General features: G+C 47.7%; 1 protein-coding gene across 4 annotated transcripts in view; it reads left to right on the top strand.

The window, feature by feature from the left end:
• Positions 1 to 19,475, top strand: part of ALS2CL (ALS2 C-terminal like) — a 64,988-nt gene that overhangs the window by 6,553 nt on the left and 38,960 nt on the right. Inside the window, exon 1 of one of the 4 annotated variants that reach the window (XM_050942474.1) lies at positions 5,212 to 5,291. The exons of the other annotated variants lie outside the window; for them this stretch is intronic. The gene's annotated coding sequence lies outside the window, so the exon portion shown is untranslated. Of the gene's footprint in view, positions 1 to 5,211; positions 5,292 to 19,475 lie in introns of those variants that run through there. 4 annotated transcript variants of the gene reach the window in all.

Consider the following 19,475-nt stretch of genomic DNA (forward strand, 5'->3'; position numbering starts at 1 on the left):
TAGCTACTTGTATTATGACTAGAGACTGCAACTGAGATTGCAGAGTGCTGTTGTGCTAGGAAATGAATGTACATATAGCAGGAGACACTGAAGAGATTAGCTAGAAAAGGTGGGAGGGGAAGCAGAGGCAGAGAAGTTAAGGGACTTTGCCAAGGTGACACAGCAGGCTAGTGGCAGAACCAGGGATAGGACACAGGCCAGGGCCTTATCCACGATACCAGAGTACAGGCCTGGAGTGAGGACGACATTAAATCCTTCATCCTGGAGTCTTCAAATCCAGGAATGGCTGAAGACCTGGGAGGATGGGTGGGTGCAAAGCTTGTGTAACTGTGGCGTGGTGATGTGTGGGGAGTGAGTGGTAGAGGAGTGAAACCAGGCCTGGGGAAGAAAGGGAGGTGGACAGTGGGAGTAAAGGCACCGCTGAGAACTAATGGGAGGGTACTAGGAATTAGTGTTGTGTCATGGTGGTGACTGTCTGCCATGGCCAGTCGTACAGGGTGGATGGTGAGTCTCATGGCTGAAAGACAGGACCAGGTCAAATCCGAATGTCTGGGGTCTATTTCTGGCTGTGCCATCAACTTCCTGCATGAGCTGTTCAGGAATGATGGACATCTGTATGTTGCTGAGAAGTAGTTTTTGTTTGTTTTCCATTTGGAACATCAGAATGTCGTATTCATTTTGGATGCAGTGTTGTAGCAGTGCTGGTCCCAGAGCAGGGGTGGCAGAGCCTTTCCAAAAGTGGGGGGTCAGGGGCCCCCCTCCTCATTCCCCAACACCCCTCCTCTTCCCTTGGAGGCCCTGCCTCCTGCCCTAGGTGGTGGTGGGGTGCAAGAGCAGCCCCCTGTCTCTCTACCGCCCCCCCGGCCCACTGCCCAGGGCACATGGAGGGACCCAGGCTCCCTGCAGCTCTTCACATGGTTCTTGCCCTGACCCGGCTCTGGCTAGAGGATAGGGGCTCAGAGCTGCAGCCTGGCTATGGTAAGAGCCATGCGAGCAGCTGTGGGGAGCCGTGGTGCAGACCCTCCATCCGCCCTGGGTGATGAGGACACGGGCTGGGAGCTGCTCTCAGGCCCCCCACACCACAGGCAGGCAGAGGGTCCTCATGGCTCCCACAACTGCACAGGTTCCACCAGCTGCTGGCTGGGCTGAGGAGGGGCTGGGGCCTCAGCGGGGAAGAAGTGGGGAAGGGAGCAGGGTCTGCTGTGGAGAAAAATGGACAGGACAGGCCCATCCCTTTTCAAAAAGAGGGAGGGCCTGGGCCATGGCCCCCTCACCCTCTGTTCCAGCACCAGTGTCCCAGATGTTAGAGACCAGGTGGGTGAGAACTTTTTTTTTTTTTTTTTTTTATTGGACCAACTTCTGTTGGTCTTCTTCAGGGCTGGGAAATGTACTCCCAGGTTATGTCCACTTTGTAATTAGTCATCCAGCTGGCTTGGGCTGGGGGGCTGTTTAACTGTGGTGTAGACATTCAGGCTCAGGCAGGAATCTGGGCTTTAGGACCCTGCGAGGGGAGAGAGTCCCGGAACCCCAGCCCAAATGTCTCTGTCTATGCCATGCCTGCACAACATATGGGCCACTGTGCGGCCCGCAGGTGAGAGAGGGAGGCTGAGCGGGCGGTGGGGGGGCGAAGTGGTGGCAGAGGTTGGGAGGCGAGTTGGCTGTAGAGGGCTGAGGAGACAAGCTACCAGTCCCTGGCTGACCCGTTCTACTGAGCTGGTCTGGCTCCCATCCCCTCTCCAAGGGTTGCAGCTGTCTGGAGGTGCTGCCTTCCTCATTCATTCAACGGGGCACTTGACTACAAAGTGCGGGGAAAGAGCTTATTCTACTTCTAGCAAAAAGCCATTTCTTTTACCTTAATTATACTACCTTAGAGGCCCGCTATAACATATTACCAAGGTTCAATACTGCTGTTTCGGCAGGGCGGCCCTGGGGAAGAAGGGTTTGTTTCCGCAGGGTGGGAGGTGCTTGGGGGTCGGGGGGGGAGCGGGGCTGGGTGGCGTGTGTGTGTGGGGGGGGGATGTTTTCGCAGGGCGGGCAGCGCTGGAGGCGGTTGTGTTTTGGGGGGGCTGGGCGGTGCTGGCAGGAGGGTTCAGCCCTCAGCTGTTTTCTTTGGAGTAATATGGCCCTCACCGCTTTACGAGTTGTGCAGGTCTGGTCTATGCTGAAATTAAAAAGCCCCTTAGCCCGAGTCAGTGGCAGGTGCCTAACTGCAGTGTAAACCTACCCACAGCATCACAGCTCAGTACAGGGTGGAACAGATTCTTTTGCATAAGTGGTTAACACATTTCACGGGACCATTCAAGAGGAAGTGGCCTATTAACACCCTTGCCAGTGATAGGGGGGAGGGGGAAGGCAGCTTGGTGGGGACGGGCTGTTAGATTGTTTGTTTGTAATAAGCCATAAATCAGTATCTCTAAACAGTCCATGATTTTTAGTGTCTAGCGGAGTTATGAGTTTAAGCTTCCAGGCTATTCTTTTTAAGGTGTTTTTGCTGGTTCCCTTTGAAAATGAGAACTGAGATTGGCTGTAGCCTGATTGTTTTGGAAGTGTGCACCTGCAGGTATTTTGGCTGCACCCATGTGTTTATTGAGGCACTTAGCGCACTGGATGAGTCCAAAGTTCATTGAGCTCTGAAGAGAATGGGTGTTCCTAACATCTGCTTGTAAAGTAGCGGAGAATGATTCCCCTGGGGCCTAGGGGGTGTGGTGGGTAGGGTTGCCAACCCTCCTGGTTTCCCCGGGAGTCTCCCAGAATCAGGCCCTATCTCCCAGACGCTACTGCAGCCAAACCGGGCACCAACTGTCCGGCGATACAGCGGGGCTAAGGCAGGCTTCTGCCTGCCCTCGCTCCGCTCCACACCTGGAAGCAGCCAGCAACGGCACTATCCCTGTAGCCTCTGAGAAAGGGAGGGTCGGGGGTATCTGTGCACTGCCCCTGCCCCAAGCGCCAACTCCACAGCTCCCATTGGCCAATTGGGACCTGCGGGGGTAGTGCCTGCAGGCAGGGGTATGGGGTGGAGCTCCCTCCCCCCCGCCTTGGAGCCACTGCCAGAGGGATGTGCAGGTACTTTCGCAAGCCCCCCCGAGGTAAGCGCCACCACATCCCAACCCCTTGTCCCAGCCCAGAGCCCGCACTCCTCCTGCACCGCAACCCCCTGCCCCAACCTGGTGAAAGTGAGTGAGGGTGGGGACCGAGCGAGGACAGGACCTCAAAGAAGGGACGGGGCCTTGAGGAAGGGGGCAGGGCAAGGATGTTTGGGTTTGTGCCATTAGACAGTTGGCGGCCCCCCTAGTGGTGGGGCATGCTAATGCTGTGAGCTTTGAGATTCTCTGATTAAAAGTACCAGCTGGCTCTGCTCTTGGAAGTTTAGATTGGTTTCTGTTGGGTTCAGATCCCCGCCCAGCCCTGCCTGAGAGAAATGTGATTATACATGGAGCATGGAACACAACAGCCCTGTAAATAAAGCAACCCCTTGTGCTGTGTACCAGAAAGACGACTTCTGCTCTGTGGTGTACCACCAGGGAAAGTGATTTATCTTCAAGCCGCGGACCAAAAAGGTCAGTTGAATGTTTCAAAAGCAGCTCCTAGAAGTTGGTCCAAGGCAAATGTAGCTCCCTACGCTCCAGCCTTGGACTTCCTGAGCAAGTGAAAACAGGAAACAAGTTTCCATCTAAGAAGAGCCATGCTGCTTATGATACCCTGTCGGCCCATTGCACCTTGCAGCAAAATCTCTTTATCCACCTTTTAATTAGGAGTGTTCTCCCCATTTTAAAGATGGAAAACTGAGGCACAGATGTAACCTTGGTCAAGTCACTTAACAGGAAACATGGCAGAGCCAAGAATAAGACCTAGATTTCTTGGTTTGGAGCCTACATTGAACCACAAGCCGCTTCATCTTGCCATAAGCTTATGGATCAAATCTGAGGGTGACATTAAGGACCTAAGAGGCTGGAAAAGAGAAGGGGCCTATTTTGTTGTATAGGATTGTTCCCTGCTGTGTATATACCTGCATGCCTTGTTTGGACTGGCTTGCTGCACAGCCGAGCTGGGCAAGTCACCCTTGCTGAAGTGGCCAGTGAATTATGGTGCAGGTGCCATGCTGAAAAGGGCCATGGAATTCCAGGGATGCAGGGAGAAAGTCAGTGTAATAAATCACTCTCAACAAAAGCTCCCCCAGCCTGGACACCCCTCTGCTCTCCTTTGTGCAGTGAGCATCCTCTGAGCGATGGCCTGATGCGCCCTGAACCTCCTGCGCTAGTAAGTTCCTGCAGCGTGTAAAGCTCCTCAAAATTGTCCAGCTGGGGAGGAAAGCCAGTGAATTGTAGTGTCGGTGCGTCTGGGGAATCAGAGAATGTGGCTTTGTTCCTGCTCTCCGGCGCTCCCTGAAGCAGGCTGGGACAGTGCGGGGCTTTGTTTAGCAGCACTCATGGGGTAGGCTTGCTGCAGGATTGCAGGGATTTGTTAATTATGGGTGGATTGATTAGAAAAGCTGAAGGGCTTTTGGGCAGAGGGCTCTGGTAGGTTGAAGGGCAGCTGGAGGCAGGTGGCTGGTGGGGTGAGGAGGTGTGGTTAAAAACATCTTCCCTTGCCTGTGACCGCATGAAAGTGTAGTGGCTTCTGTGCTGCAGTGGGGAACACACATATCTATAGTCGTTTGCACGCTAAACATGCTATGTGCACTGTGTGTTTTGAGTAGCAGTGGCTCTCCTGTTTTCCAGTGCTTTGATCTGACTCTCATGCTGTTCTTAACAGCATAAGCCAGGCAAGTGTGAAAATTGCAGCACAAGGTAAATGATGCAAGGAACCCAGCTGGTGGAGGCTCATGGAAAGCCCCGAAATACACAGGAGGAGGGAGCAATACCTTGCTGGGGAGATATTGGATGTGGTGATTCTGGGGATGTAACCTAATGGAGAGGAATTCATTCCATGACTTTCCCTTTAAATCCTACTTCTATTTTACATGCTTCTAACATGCGTGTAACAGTAATTGACCCATTGGATTGAAGCGACAGGGGGGGGGTTGTTTCTAAGCAACTGAAGAACAAAGGTAATGAGCAGCCAATGCCTAGCTTCCCTTGGAGGGTTTGGTAATTCTATCTCTGGGCCCTGTGTCTCTCGCCCAGTGCACAGGCCTGGATCTCTGTTTCAGCCAAGTAGGCAACTTGCTGTGGGAGGGAGGAAGGGAGCTGTGGGTGTGGTGATCAGAGAGACTGGTAGTTCAGCGCTCAGAAGCCCAGAGGAACTGAAGCCGCAGCAGCCCAAGGAAAACATGATTGTTCATCTTATGTAAAGTAAGTTATTTTAGCCACCAGTGTGCACGTTGAAGCTGGCTACGCTTGACCTTAAATGGCCAGATTGCATGAGGGAGTGTTTAAGGCTACTCTCCCCAGATTAAATAGATACGGTACAATGCAGCTGAAAACTTTTTGAAGTGGAGAGCCCTTCAATTGTGCCCGTGGTGGTAGAATTCAGTGCATTTTCTGGGAGTATCTGTCTGCCACAGGCGGCGTTTATGGGCATTCTGCTTTCTTATCAAGGGGAGGGAAGGCTCAAGGTGTCTTAATTAGGGGCGTGGGGGGAATGGGGTGGATATTGGTGCTACTGGTGAATGTGAGATATAGAAGCACTGAGAGAGAATTGATCCTCAGCAGTGTCCCAAGGTTAAAATAGGAGCCTTGAGATCTCTTAGGAGAAACGCAAGATGACCCTGGCAAAAGGAAGGGGGAGAATCTAGCTGGAGCCACCTTTCCTCAGCAGATTGGAGCCTGTTTGTGTGGGAACTTGTTCCTGTATCGAATGAGACAGACCCGGACAAGGCAGGAAGCACCAATTTTACCTGGGATCAGTAGCTTGGTGAAGCCAGATTCAGAACTCTGCGTGCAGCTCAGGTTTGGAGCCTCCCTGGCTGAGCAAAAAAACATACCAGGCTTATTAGTCACGGTGGAAGAGCATGCCTGGGTGCTCTGCAAATGGCACAATTGCTGTCATTCTCCTGATGAGTTCACTGCAGAGTTTTAGACTAGCCTGGTGTGATTGCAAGCTCGGCTGGAGCATTTTGGAATGCAGGTGGACTTTGGTATCTTAAAAGCCTCTCCAAATGCTGACTGTGGGTAAACTGTCTTGCTCGATTGCATTGACTTTATTTGCAGTCCAGTAGCTCTGAGGTCTCCTCAAAACCCCAAAGTGGCCTGTTGTGCTAGGTGCTGTATAGACACCTGGTGAGCTCTCGTCCAAATGGAGGGTGGTCTAATTCTTCTCTGGACAAGAAGGGGATCGGTGTTACTAGTCCTGTACTAAGTGGCTCGTTCCCGTGCTGATGAGTTTAGAGGTCTGACACATAGCAGAGGGTGGATGGCCCAGTGGTTGAGACACTAGCCTAGGACTTGGGTTCACGTTCATGCCACAGGCTTCCTGCAGGACCTTGGGCAGATTTCTTATTCTTGGGGTCTGCATTCCCTGTCTGCCTCACAGTGGGGTAGTGAGGATAAATACTCCGTGTTATGAAGCACGGGGATGCAATGGTGATGGGTGCCATATAAGTATCTTAAGTAGCACAGTTCTGTGTCATGGACTCAATGCTCTGGAGCTATAGCATAGGGCTGGCCAAACTTACATACGGCAGTCTTGTGGGTCATGGCTTCAGCCGCACTCCTGCTGAAGTCCCAAGCCCTGGCAGCTGTGCCCTGCTGGGCAGAAGCCCTCAGACCCTACTCCCCACGGGGTAGAAGCCGCTAGCCCACCACCCCACTGCAAGGCAGGTGTCCCGAGCTCCCCCATTCCCCCTGTAGCTTGGTAGGTGGAGAATTGGGGGCGGGGGTGCCGTGAGTTGCACTTTTAACTGTAAAATAACCGCATGTGGCTTGTCAGCCAGTTTGGCCAGCCCTGCTATAGCAGGAACGAACAGCGGAGAGATGAGATAGAGCTGTGGGAAGAAGGCAGTTCAGGGTAGGTGGATTAGCAGCCCCTCCATGGGTCACTGGTGGGGTTTGATGGGCAGCAGAGACCACTGCCTCACAGATTGCTGGCACCTGACTGGCACTTGCTGCTGCTGCTAAGGTTCGTGCTCATCTTACCTGCCTTCCTTTTAAGGACAGGAGAGAAGCCAAGATATAGCGTGAGGCGCAGGGGAGACGGGCCACTGTTGTAATAGGCTTAACTGCTCTGAATTGCTTTCCGTGGCACCCAGGGGAAGTTCTCGCCCATCTGCAGTTCACAGGCTTCATTCTTTGGAGAGAAGTCGTTCAGGGACTGATCCAAAGCATCTTGTTTATGGAAAGACTTTCAACCAACTTCAGCGGGCTCTGGCTCTGGCCCAGACGCTCTGCCTCTCTCCAGCCTTTGAGAACAGATGTTGCTTTCAAAGGCTACGCTGAGATCCTAGTTCCCTCAGCAAGAGCAGCGCAGGCAAATTTTGTGTAGGGACCAGATGGGGAGCAGGCCTGGCTCGAGGGGGGTTGGAATCCTCTCCTTCCACTGTCCAACACAAAAGCTCGACCCTGGTATCCGGGCAGGTGGACTGCAGGCTCTAGGGTTGTCAACAGTCCTGTATTACAAGGGATGTCACTTATTTAAATAGAAAATTGCTTTTCCTGTACTAAATCCTCACCGGATGCCTTTTATCCTGTATTTCAATATATTAAAACTATTATCCTGATGTAAAGTCAGTCTTATTATTACATAGTGTCCAAGGATATAAAGTTTACTGCACTGTCTAATTGTACAATGCAGAATCGGTCCTGTGACTTACTGAACCAATGTACCTATAGGGCAGTGGTTCTCAAACTATGGGGCACCCCCACCCCCAGGTGTGTGAGATAAGTTTATTGCAGGGGGCACGGAGACCTGATGGGGCCATGCTGAAAGGTTGGAGTCGGGACCGGGCTCTGTCCGGCAGGGGAAATGGACAGGGCTCTGTGCTGGTGGTCTCAGCTGACAGGACCAGGCGCCCTGCCCTGCCCGCCATGTTCCCTGCCTGCCACAGCAGCCACCAACTAGCAGTTATGCTCCTCTACTGGGGATGTTGGTGGGCACTCTGTGAGTGGGGAACAGAAGACAACACCCCAGGAGTACCGAGCCCTCTGCCAGATAGCCCCTTCCTGAGAACTGGCCCTTCAGTGCAGCTCCAGGGCATGCAGCCCGATCCACTTACCCTGCCAGACAGAGCTGGTGCAGGGAAAGCAGACCGGGCCATACTCGAGGGCTATAGTCAGGAGGGGGACCTGCCCAGCAGGGGGTCAGTACTCCCGGGTGCATCTTTCCACTCCCCTCCTGGGCCCTGTAGTGCTGCCCTGTTCACTTCCCCTGTGCAGGTGAGGAGCCAGGTGGGCAGGGAGCTGGGTCCCAGTAGCCAAGACTGCCTGACTGCTGCATGGAGTAGAAGGTTTCCTCAATTTCCACATGGCTAGTACTCCCCACCCCCTCTGGTACTGGGCACCCCACCCGTGGCACCTTTGGGTACAGGGTACTCCTCACCCATAAGGGTGTTCAGAAAAAAGTCCGTTATTTTTGAAATACAATGTTGACAACCCCAGCTGCAGTCCATGAGCAATCATGGCAGTTGCTGTGATCTCCTGCTCTTCTGACCTGCCTACTATTTCTCAAGTCCTGGGGAGTGTCAGAGGTCCGTGGTCCATGCAGTGAACCCGTAGAAGTTGTTGTGTACTGGGGTTCATAGAATATCAGAGTTGGAAGGGACTTTAGGAGGTCATCTAGTCCAACCCCCTGCTCAAAGCAGGACCAATCCCCAACTAAATCATCCCAGCCAGGGCTTTGTCAACCTTGACCTTAAAAAACCTCTTAAGAAGGAGATTCACTTCCCTAGGTAACACATTCCAGTGCTTCACCACCCCCCTAGTGAAATAGTGTTTCCTAATATCCAGCCTAAACCTCCCCCACTGCAACTTGAGACCATTGCTCCTTGTTCTGTCATCAGGAACCACTGAGAACAGTCTAAATCCATCCTCTTTGGAACCCCCTTTCAGGTAGTTGAAAGCAGCTGTTTAAATCCCCCCTCATTCTTCTCTTCTGCAGATTAAACAATCCCAGTTCCCTCAGCCTCTCCTCATAAGTCATGTGCTCCAGCCCCCTAATCATTTTTGTTGCCCTCCGTTGGACTCTTTCCAATTTTCCACATCCTTCTTGGTGTGTGAGGTCCAAAACTGGACACAGTACTCCAGATGAGGCCTCACCAATGTCGAATAGAGGGGAACGATCAGCCTGAGAGGATTTCATCCAATAACTCCATAACTAGACATTTCAGATTCCATTGTTGCCTGTTTAGCTCCATGCAAAGTGAGAGAGATGCTGCCAACTTGGACTGGTTGTGCTTCCCCCACATACTCTGCTTATGTGTCACTGGTGTTGAAACCACTGACTAAGCGCCATATAGTCCTGCTGATTTACTGCTCTTGACCCTCTTCCCCCTACCCCCGGGATCTGTAACTTCCTCATTAGACTCCTAGAGCCCAGGATTCTGCCTCTTTTAAGACCATTGGAGTTTTTGTCAGTGGGCCCAGGATTTCACTTATGCATTGAAGGGGATAGAAGTAGCTCAGTTAGTTATCATAATTTTGCCCCTTAGCTTTTTTTTTTTTTTTTTTTTTTTTTTTTTTTTTTTTTTGGAAGGAAGCCTGTTCAAATAATACAAATGCTCCTGCAGAAAACATTTGGGTTTTTCAAAACTTTTTTTTTTCTTTTGGTCAAATCAAAATAAACACGTGGTTTTTGTGGCTTCCCTCCTCTCCCCCATTTCTGGTGGTGTTGGGGAGGACAAATCTGAAAACCGATCATCTCTCTGGGGTTTGATGCATCACACTTGAAAAGAAAGTGCTTTTGACACTGCAGAAAATGTTCTCTGTACGTATAAATATCTTCTTTCTGTGTCTTCCATTCTATGCATCCAATGAAGTGGGTTTTAGTCCACGAAAGCTTATGCTCAAATAAATTTGTTAGTCTCTAAGGTGCCATGAGTGCTCCTGTTCTTTTTGCAGATACAGACTAACACAGCTGCTACTCTGAAACCAGAAAATACTGCCCACTCTTGGGACCAGCTCTAGGCAATGCTAACCTTCCTAGCATCTCTCTCCTAGATTTACCAAACTTGATAGGTCAAGATCAAGAAAAGTGTTGCCAACCTGACCTTTAATTCTCCTTAACTATTACTAGGTCCATAATAGTACTTACCTGATTCTCCTGAGTTCACATGACTTCAGCACTTTTACTGTCTCACTTTTATATTAATGTAAAGCCCTGGCAGCCTTAGTCATGGAGCAGGACCGCACTGTGTTAGGTGCTGTACAAACACAAATCAAAAAGACAGTCCCTGTCCCAAAGAGTTTATAATCGAAGACAAGAGACAACACATGGATACGGACAAATGGGAGAGCACAAGGAAACAGTGAGACCATGTCAATCAGCAGAATAGATAGTCGTCTCAGCTTTGCTGTTGTCATGTTTTTTGTAGGCCTTTCTGCCCCTACAACCTCCCCCTCTATTAGAACAAACTCCAAGAGGGGACCCTTAAATTCCTTCAACAGGCTTTCAATCTCCTGTAACCCCTTTGGGGTTTAGAGAGCAGGGCCCCTTTAAAACTTTTTCCTAAGAGGAGAGGGGGAGCAGTGAGAGAATGGAGGGAAACTCCAGGAGGTAGCTCTGGAGCTGGAGAGAGAAGGGCTGCAGACCCTTGCAAAGGAAGCAGCAGAGAACCTGCCTGAAGCCTGGGAAGGACAGGGCGGCCGATCGGGGTCACCCCAGAACAGGAGCCAGGAGGAGCACTGGGCCAGGGAGAAATTGCCCGAGAAGGACAGGCCGGAGCTGGACCCAGTTTCATGGCTGCCCAGAGCTGCATGGGGCTGAGAGTACTGGGACTTGTGACTCTGCATTGGGAACAAGGAGGGAGGCTGTAGCTAGTTAAGTGGGAGGTGGTCGCTCTGTGTGGCTTTGCAGAGATTGGCAGAAGAGGGCACCCCAGGGGTTTGCTGGGGAGAGTTCACTGGCACCGAAGACGACCAGGAGTACCCAAGACTCAGCACTGGACTGGAACTGTGTTCAGGACTCCTGAACTCTGTGTGCAGACACATTGCTTGACATCTGCCCTTCCAGACTGTGCTCCCACTGGGCCCCTGGGGCCTTGGCTTGGATGCAGCCCTGTTCTACTGCTCCCCCTGTATTTCTCCTTGTTTGATTTCCCTCTGTAAATAAATATCTCCCTTTGTTACATCCATTGTACTTTTCCAGTGGGTGGGTGTGTTCACTCTGAGGGGTTTGGAACAGGTGCCCCTGGGGTGGAAAGGATTTCTCCTGCTGCATTCCTGCGCGCGCCTTCTCTTGGCCAGAGCTGCTTGCAGAGCAGACTCCATCCTAGCCACGAGAGCGCTAAAGTTACACTCCTATTGGAGACTCCTCTTATAACTACAGTAAAAACTGATTCAAATAGATGACAAAGCAAAATCCTTTGCCTGTTCCCTTCTTGCCAATCAGGACTGTCTTGGGTTTTCTTTCATTTTCTCTCTACTCTCTTTATTTTCTTTACTGTGTTCCCATCTGCTTCCCTGGCGTTAAATCCATTGTACACTAAGCAGGCTGGATAAAACTCTGGGTTTTTTTATTTATATTGGATTTTTTTATAAAACGCTTTTTCCTCGAAAAGCATATCTAAAGATAGATACATTATAGCTCATATATCTCATCATGGAATAGGATTATAAATTGTAATTCTGTAGTATGAGACAATATATTCATGTAATGTTTAAGAAAAGTTTTGTAAATGAGTTCCAATAGTTCATGGATTAGGGACCCAATTTATGGGGTTCCGTAAGCTTCTGTATCGATTATTTAGGTTAATCTTTTGATCTACTCAGTGGGACTCAGTGCTCAGTTTTGAAGATCCCGTCAGTTTTGCAGTTCTCAGATTGTGGATTTGTCTCTCCAGTGGTAACATGCTTGTTAACAGAAAAAATGTTTTTAAATAAACTAATATATAGAGGTGAGAAAAAACAGACCTCAACCCTATTGTCCCTCTGCAACTTGTGTATGCAGAGTCAATCCCTTACCTCTCAAAATGCAAAGGTTCAAAAAGTTCAATGAATTGAAGATTGCTGGGGGCAGGATAGATCTGGGCAAGGAGAAAAAAATCTGGAAATGTATGTGAGAGGCAAGGGACACATGCTTGTTTTGTTAAAATTATTATGTTTGCTGTTGAAGAAAAAAATCCAGACCACTTAATGACAGCATGGCAAGAAAATCCTCCAAATATTAATGATTAACCTGTTGAACTGGAGATATTCATGAAGTCATTGGGAGGTGGAACTATCTGGTTCAATTACATTTGGTAAATTAAATAACCAAATAATTCATTTTTCTGGTAAATAATCTGAAAAGTTTTCAAAATAAATCATTGTTTAAAAATGTATCGTGTATACCTTCTAAAAATGAAACCTACGTCTATCTCTGAGTTGTGAAGAATATGTTTTAAGGTTATAACAAGCAACAAGAATGCACTTTTATGTAGAAAACCATGATTAAATGGAGTCGTCTTGACTAATGATTTAAATCAAATCCACCCCGACACTAACACAATATGCTGTGTGAAAGTCTGGTGTGAAGAGCTTGCTTCAGAGTGTCTATTGGCCAAAATAAGGCTTGGGCCTATTTTTTCCTCATGAGATGAAAAGATCTCTGTTGGGATTCTAGTCTGAATGCAGACACTGCAGCATATTACAATGCTGGGATGTGGCTTATCACAGTTGCATGGACTAGAAACGTGGCTTAATGTTTAAAGAAGAAAGAACAATAGACCAAATCAGAGCCTTTCCCAAGACTCCTGGAATTGGCTTTCTGGACCAGTCTTAAATACATCTGTGGAAAACTCAGAACATGTGGTGACTAGAAAAGACCATCTCAGAACCCATTACTAGAAAGTTCCATTATGGTGCAGCTGTGGTCGCCCCATCTCAAAAAATAGATATTGGACTTGGAAAAGGTTCAGAAAAGGGCAACAAAAATTGAGGGGTATGGAACGGCTTCCATATGAGAAGAGATTAATAAGATTGGGTCCTGTCTCTTTTGCAAGCTGAAAACTAATGGGAGTGAGGGGGAAATATAATAGAGGTCTATAAAATCATGACTGGTGTGGAGAAAGTAAATAAAGAAGTGTTGGTTACTCCTTATAACAGAAGAACTAGGGGTCACCAAATGAAATTAATAGGCAGCAGATTTAAAACAAAAAAAGTAAGTATGTATTTTTTTCATACAATGCACAGACAGTTTGTGGAACTCCTTTGTCAGAGGATGTTGTGAAGGCCAAGACTATAACAGAGTTCAAAAAAGAATTAGATAAGTTCATGGAGGATAGGTCCAGCAATGGCAATTAGCCAAGATAGGCAAGAATGGTGTCCCTGGTCACTGTTTGCTAGAAGTTGGGAATGGGCGACGGGGGATGGATCACTTGATGATTACCTGTTGTGTTCATTCCCTCAGGGGCACCTGGCATTGGCCACTGTCGGCAGACAAGATACTGGGCTGATGGACCTTTTGGTCTGACCCAATATGGCCGTTCTTATGGTTCAAACTTGTATCCATCCAACCACTAGTGGTACTTGTAGGGCTGCTTAAGTCCCTTAATAACCAGACTTTTCTGAAATGCTGATCTTGAGATTTTGATGCCACCCATTGCTATGTTACCCAAGATTCTGCATTGTGGTGTTCAGCTCCACTAGAAATGCTGTACGAGCCCGAGCAGCCTGAATATTGGCCTCAAAATGCCTTGATTCCACAGCACCACAAGTGCAAAACCAACTTGGTTTTCCAAAGTGCACCACTGTGTTTGAGAACGTTTTGGAGGGTTGCCAACATGATGCTTAAAAATATAAGGATCTGTTTTCTTAGCATCCCTGCCCCACCCATTCTCCCAATAGTATTATGAATAATAAAAACCAGGACTTGCCTACATTTACCAGGGATATTTCTTGCTGCCCTTTGCTGCACTCAGCAACTCCCGATTGTGTTGTACAGAGATGGAGGGGCTCCTGTCTCTCCTGCGTGGATGCTAAAGATTTCATGGACCTGAAAATTAAGGTCAGCCCCAATGTTCTTGTGAAAACTCTTCTGTCTCCCTTGACGTTTGATGGCGTGTTTGCAGCCGCCTCTGGAGAGAAGCGTGCCAGAGATGAAATGATGGAGCCCCATGGTAAACTGTTGAGGTGAAAGGCACCAAAAGTACCCTTATTAGGGGTGTCTTCACTGCAGAGTTAGCCTGGGTCTGGTGCTGTGCTCCCTTGTGTGTTGCTAGGACTTCTGGGGGCACATCTTTAGTCCTGTAGCAAGCTGAACGACTCTCGTATTCTTTCTTTCCCAGGGAATTGTGGGAGAACTTGTTGGTCCATCTAGGTCCCCAGGGGAATTGTGGGAAGGCACTGGGGGACTGTCAGCACTTGAGTGACTTAGCCTGCATCCTCACTGCAGAGTTGGTTGGTTACTGAGCTACGTAAAAGAAAAACCTAAGCTCTAACCCAGTATCTCCTGCTGGAAATTAATAGTCATGTTAAAGGTTCCATTACCATCTCATTTGCAATGTATTTCGTAAACTGGCCATGATCTAACCCACTCTTCTACAGGAGACGTTGAGTCATGCCTAACATGTAAGAGACTTTTCCATCAATGGTCATTCTGATTAAATAAGTGAGTGTAGGGCATAGGACTGCAAGTTAGAATTGGGTTCTACTCCCACTTGGGTTGAGCCTTTGACCAGTCCAAAAATAAGTGGTCAAATATTTTAAAGCACTAACTTATTAGAAGGGTAACAAAAAAGAAGACTGGCCTCCAATAGGCTTAGCCTTAGATACTTGGGTTTTATATTTTGTTGTTACACATAAATTCCTTAACTGAGTTCACTGAGGAAAAATATGAAACGATGACGTTCTAGAAAATGAGAGAATGGCACCATGAAGCCATGGAAAAGGTAGGCTGCCACCTATGTCAGACCATTCTTGCTTTAATATTTGACAGTATTTGATTGTAGTGACACTGAATTTTATTTTACCAGACAATTAGCTGGCTTACCAAGCCGAATTCCCAGCTCTTACACTGGACAAGTCAACTAACCTGTGGAGTCTGTTCATTCCTATCGTCCAATGGAAATTATACTTTCTCATTTCTTAAAGACGTGCCTAGGTCTGTGCATTTTGTGGGGTGCTTATTTGGCAGCTTTTATGCTTTAGGCCTTGTTACCACAGATAATCCGCCCACTCAGCTGGGATTAAAGGTGGTTCCCTTCTAATGGAAGTTTGGTTTGTGTGCGATGAGTTTGGAGTGGGAAGATCTTGGATTTGGCTTTCACATGTCACTTATCACTGGGCTTTGGGCTACCTGGTGGAGGCTTAGATCTTGGTGGGGCCATGGAGACAATTATTCATTACCTAGAGCAGTGTTTCTCGCCCTTTTTGATACCAGAGACCGGCTCGCCGCCTTCCTGAACTGTTTCAGGGAGTGGCACCAGTCCATGGATGAGTCATTGAGAAACACTTCCCTAGAAGACATTTTCCAAGCCCCCCACCCCCGCGTTCTGAAACTGGATGTTAAGCATGCTGGCAGGGCAGTGTGTTGGAAGTTTGTCCTATGGCTGTCCTGTAGATTAGCAGAGGGCTTTGTTTCTCCAGGCAGCCTGTTTGACTCCTCTTGCCAGTGCTAAATCCACACAGCTTTTAAAGCTAGAGATTATGGTTAATGCAAACTAAGAAGTTAACTTGTACATAATGTCAGATCTGCACAGAACTTGGCAGCTTTGCTTTTTAAAGTGTCTTGATCCAGGGGTGCCAAAGATCGGTGTGTGCATAGGCTCAGTATTAAGAGTGGGAGCAGACTTTTTTCCAGAGTGGGCAGATTGTACCTGTGCTGTTTTTATGGATCCAACAAACTTACGTGGAGAAAACAACTGAGTCTTGTGAAACTGCTGTCCAGGGGGACCCTGTGACTACTGGTAAAGTTCAGTCCTCCCACTCTACTGCACTGCTGCAGTTTGCATTCAGTTCCTCACATGAGCGCACGCAGCGACCTGTGCTTGCCCTTGCCTCATGTGGGTTATTTAAAGCCTGCAGCCCTGAATCAGCATCAACCTTGTTCAATAGGTGACCGATTTTACCTCTCCTTAATGCTATCTGATTCTGGGTGTATAGACACGCTATCTATTCAAAGAACTGTCTGGGTAAAGAGCTTGTCAACAGAGCAGGGAAATCAGGAGAAAATTCTGCCCTTACCCCACTATGCCTCATTGGATCATGTGGTATAGCAAGATGTCATGGATGTTGTATCAAATGCTATTTTAAAAGTCTGAGTGCTTGATTATGTAATAAGTGATGTCAACCGATGACTGTAATTTTGAGTACTGGAGTTAGTAGGCAGCCTTCCAGTGAAAGCGAAAACCGATCACAAAAGCTTTTAGCAAGGCAGTGTGTGGCATAGGGGTTGAGAGAGAACTGGATTAGAGAAGTCATTCATCCTGTCTCTAGTGGCCTGACCCTGATGTCAGAAGAAAGCATTCCTAATGCACACTGCCTGCATCAGAAGTGAGTAGGTGATTAGGAATGTGGGAAGGAGCCCAGGGTGGGAATTTTGTGAAGAGCAAAGCTGGTGAAAGGGTGACATTTCAGCGAAACGCTCCCCCCCCCAAAAAAAAACCCCAAAAACAAAGCAAAACAAAAAAAACCCTAACATTTCTATCAATTTCAAAATGTCAGATTTCAGCCTGATCTAACTTTGTGTTCTCTGTGGATATAATAGGTCTCTGACTGCTTTCTTCAGCCATACCAAATTAGAAGGCAAAATAAGCTGTCTCATAGACTCTAGGACTGGAAGGGACCTCGAGAGGTCATCGAGTCCAGTCCCCTGCCCTCATGGCAGGACCAAATACTGTCTAGATCATCCCTAATAGACATTTATCTAACCTACTCTTAAATATCTCCAGAGATGGAGATGCCACAACTTCCCTAGGCAATCTATTCCAGTGTTTAACTACCCTGACAGTTAAGAACTTTTTCCTAATGTCCAACCTAAATCTCCCTTGCTGCAGTTTAAGCCCATTGCTTCTTGTTCTATCATTGGAGGCTAAGGTGAACAAGTTTACTCCCTCCTCCTGATGACACCCTTTTAGATACCTGAAAACTGCTATCATGTCCCCTCTCAGTCTTCTCTTTTCCAAACTAAACAAACCCAATTCCTTCAGCCTTCCTTCATAGGTCATGTTCTCAAGACCTTTAATCATTCTTGTTGCTCTTCTCTGGACCCTCTCCAATTTCTCCACGTCTTTCTTGAATTGTGGTGCCCAGAACTGGACACAATACTCCAGTTGAGGCCTAACCAGCGCAGAGTAAAGCGGAAGAATGACTTCTCGTGTCTTGTTTACAACACACCTGTTAATGCATCCCAGAATCATGTTTGCTTTTTTTGCAACAGTATCACACTGTTGACTCATATTAAGCTTGTGGTCCACTATAACCCCTAGATCTCTTTCTGCCATACTCCTTCCTAGACAATCTCTTCCCATTCTGTATGCGTGAAACTGATTGTTCCTTCCTAAGTGGAGCACTTTGCATTTATCTTTATTGAACTTCATCCTGTTTACCTCAGACCATTTCTCCAACTTGTCCAGATCATTTTGAATTTTGACCCTGTCCTCCAAAGCAGTTGCAATCCCTCCCAGTTTGGTATCGTCCGCAAACTTAATAAGCGTACTTTCTATGCCAACATCTAAATCGTTGATGAAGATATTGAACAGAACTGGTCCCAAAACAGAACCCTGCGGAACCCCACTTGTTATGCCTTTCCAGCAGGATTGGGAGCCATTAACAACTACTCTCTGAGTACGGTTATCCAGCCAGTTATGCACCCACCTTATAGTAGCCCCATCTAAATTGTACTTTCCTAGCTTATCTATAAGAATATCATGCGAGACTGTATCAAATGCCTTACTAAAGTCTAGGTATATCACATCCACCGCTTCTCCCTCATCCACAAGGCTCGTTATCCTATCAAAGAATGCTATCAGATTAGTTGACACTGCCATGCACCAGCTAGCTTGCACGCTAACCCTGATTAAGGAAAACCCTTCTTCCTACAGCTAGGGAACATGTTTAAATGCTTATGATTCAGTGATCAGGTTGCAAGCTTGGGATTTTGGAGCTCTGGGTTCAAAGTCCTGCTCTGCCAAAGATTTCTTGTGAGCTTGGCCAAGTCAGTTAAGACTAGATTTTCAAAGGCCTCTAAAGATAATGCTGGATGCCTAGTGGATTTTTTTCAGTTGCACTTAGCTGGGAACAGAACCCATTTAGGTGCTTTTGAAAATTTTCCCTAGATCAGGGGTCAGCAACCTTTCAGAAGTGGTGTGCCAAGTCTTCATTTATTCACTCTAATTTAAGGTTTCACGTGCCAGTCATACATTTTAATGTTTTTAGAAGGTCTCTTTCTATAAGTCTATAATATAGAACTAAACTGTTGTATGTAAAGGAAATAAGATTTTTAAAATGTTTAAGATTTGTTTAAAATTAAATTAAAATGCAGAGCCCCCCGGACCGGTGGCCAGGACCCAGGCAGTGTGAGTGCCACCTTCAGCACGCGTGCCACAGGTTGCCTACCCCTGCCCTAGATGCCTATAGCATCGTTAGGTTCTTACTACCTTTGGATATCTATCTCTGTTTCTCTGTGCCTCATTTGCCAGCCTGTAAAGTAGGAATGATATTTCCTTAGTTCATCGAGGTGTTGCATTTATCCTTGCATTAAATGGTAAGGCGCCAATCCCAATATTGGGGTGGGGGGAAGCATGTAAGATTGTAAAGATCTGAGTGAGGAGAAATTTCATCTTCATGTCCACAGGCAGTGGGATAAATGCACCTAAAACCAAAATTGTTTAGACACCTACAGTCTTCTTGCTGTCTTTGACTTTTTTTCACTTCTGCTTTCTGGTTCATTATCCTGTGCACTTGTGCAGTCTGGAACTTGGAAGGTGAGTGGGGTTAAGATGCCTGTCTTGTCTTGATTTTTATTGTGATGCGCAGGCATTTCCTGTCCCAATGTTCTTGCAAAAACCAGCCTTTTAAGTCATGCACACTGTTCCAACGTTACGGAATTTCATAACCCTGTAATTTAGGGAAGTTAAGTGCCCACGGCTATCACAGAGAGCCTCAGAAAGTCTTGTTTGTAGTCTTAGTTACAGTGGCACGTTTTCTGTTAGCGGGATCTCCAAACCACATTCACCCTGCCCTTGATTTTCTTCACTGCTTGGGTTCTTTCCACCGTGGCTCTCCGTGACGCACGCTAGCTGCACTTGGGTTAGTATCTTTTTCTCCTTTTAAAGAGGAAGCAATAGGAGTTTGTTGGTTGGCCTGTGAACACAAGCAATATTACTAAAGCACTTCCGTTCTGTGCAGCAGTGAGGGCTGATAGATTGCCCTGGCTGTCCAGTTACGACTTTCTGCTCCCTTGGGGTG

This window comes from Gopherus flavomarginatus, chromosome 2 (genome assembly GCF_025201925.1).
Source record: "Gopherus flavomarginatus isolate rGopFla2 chromosome 2, rGopFla2.mat.asm, whole genome shotgun sequence".
Classification (NCBI taxonomy): domain Eukaryota; kingdom Metazoa; phylum Chordata; order Testudines; family Testudinidae; genus Gopherus; species Gopherus flavomarginatus.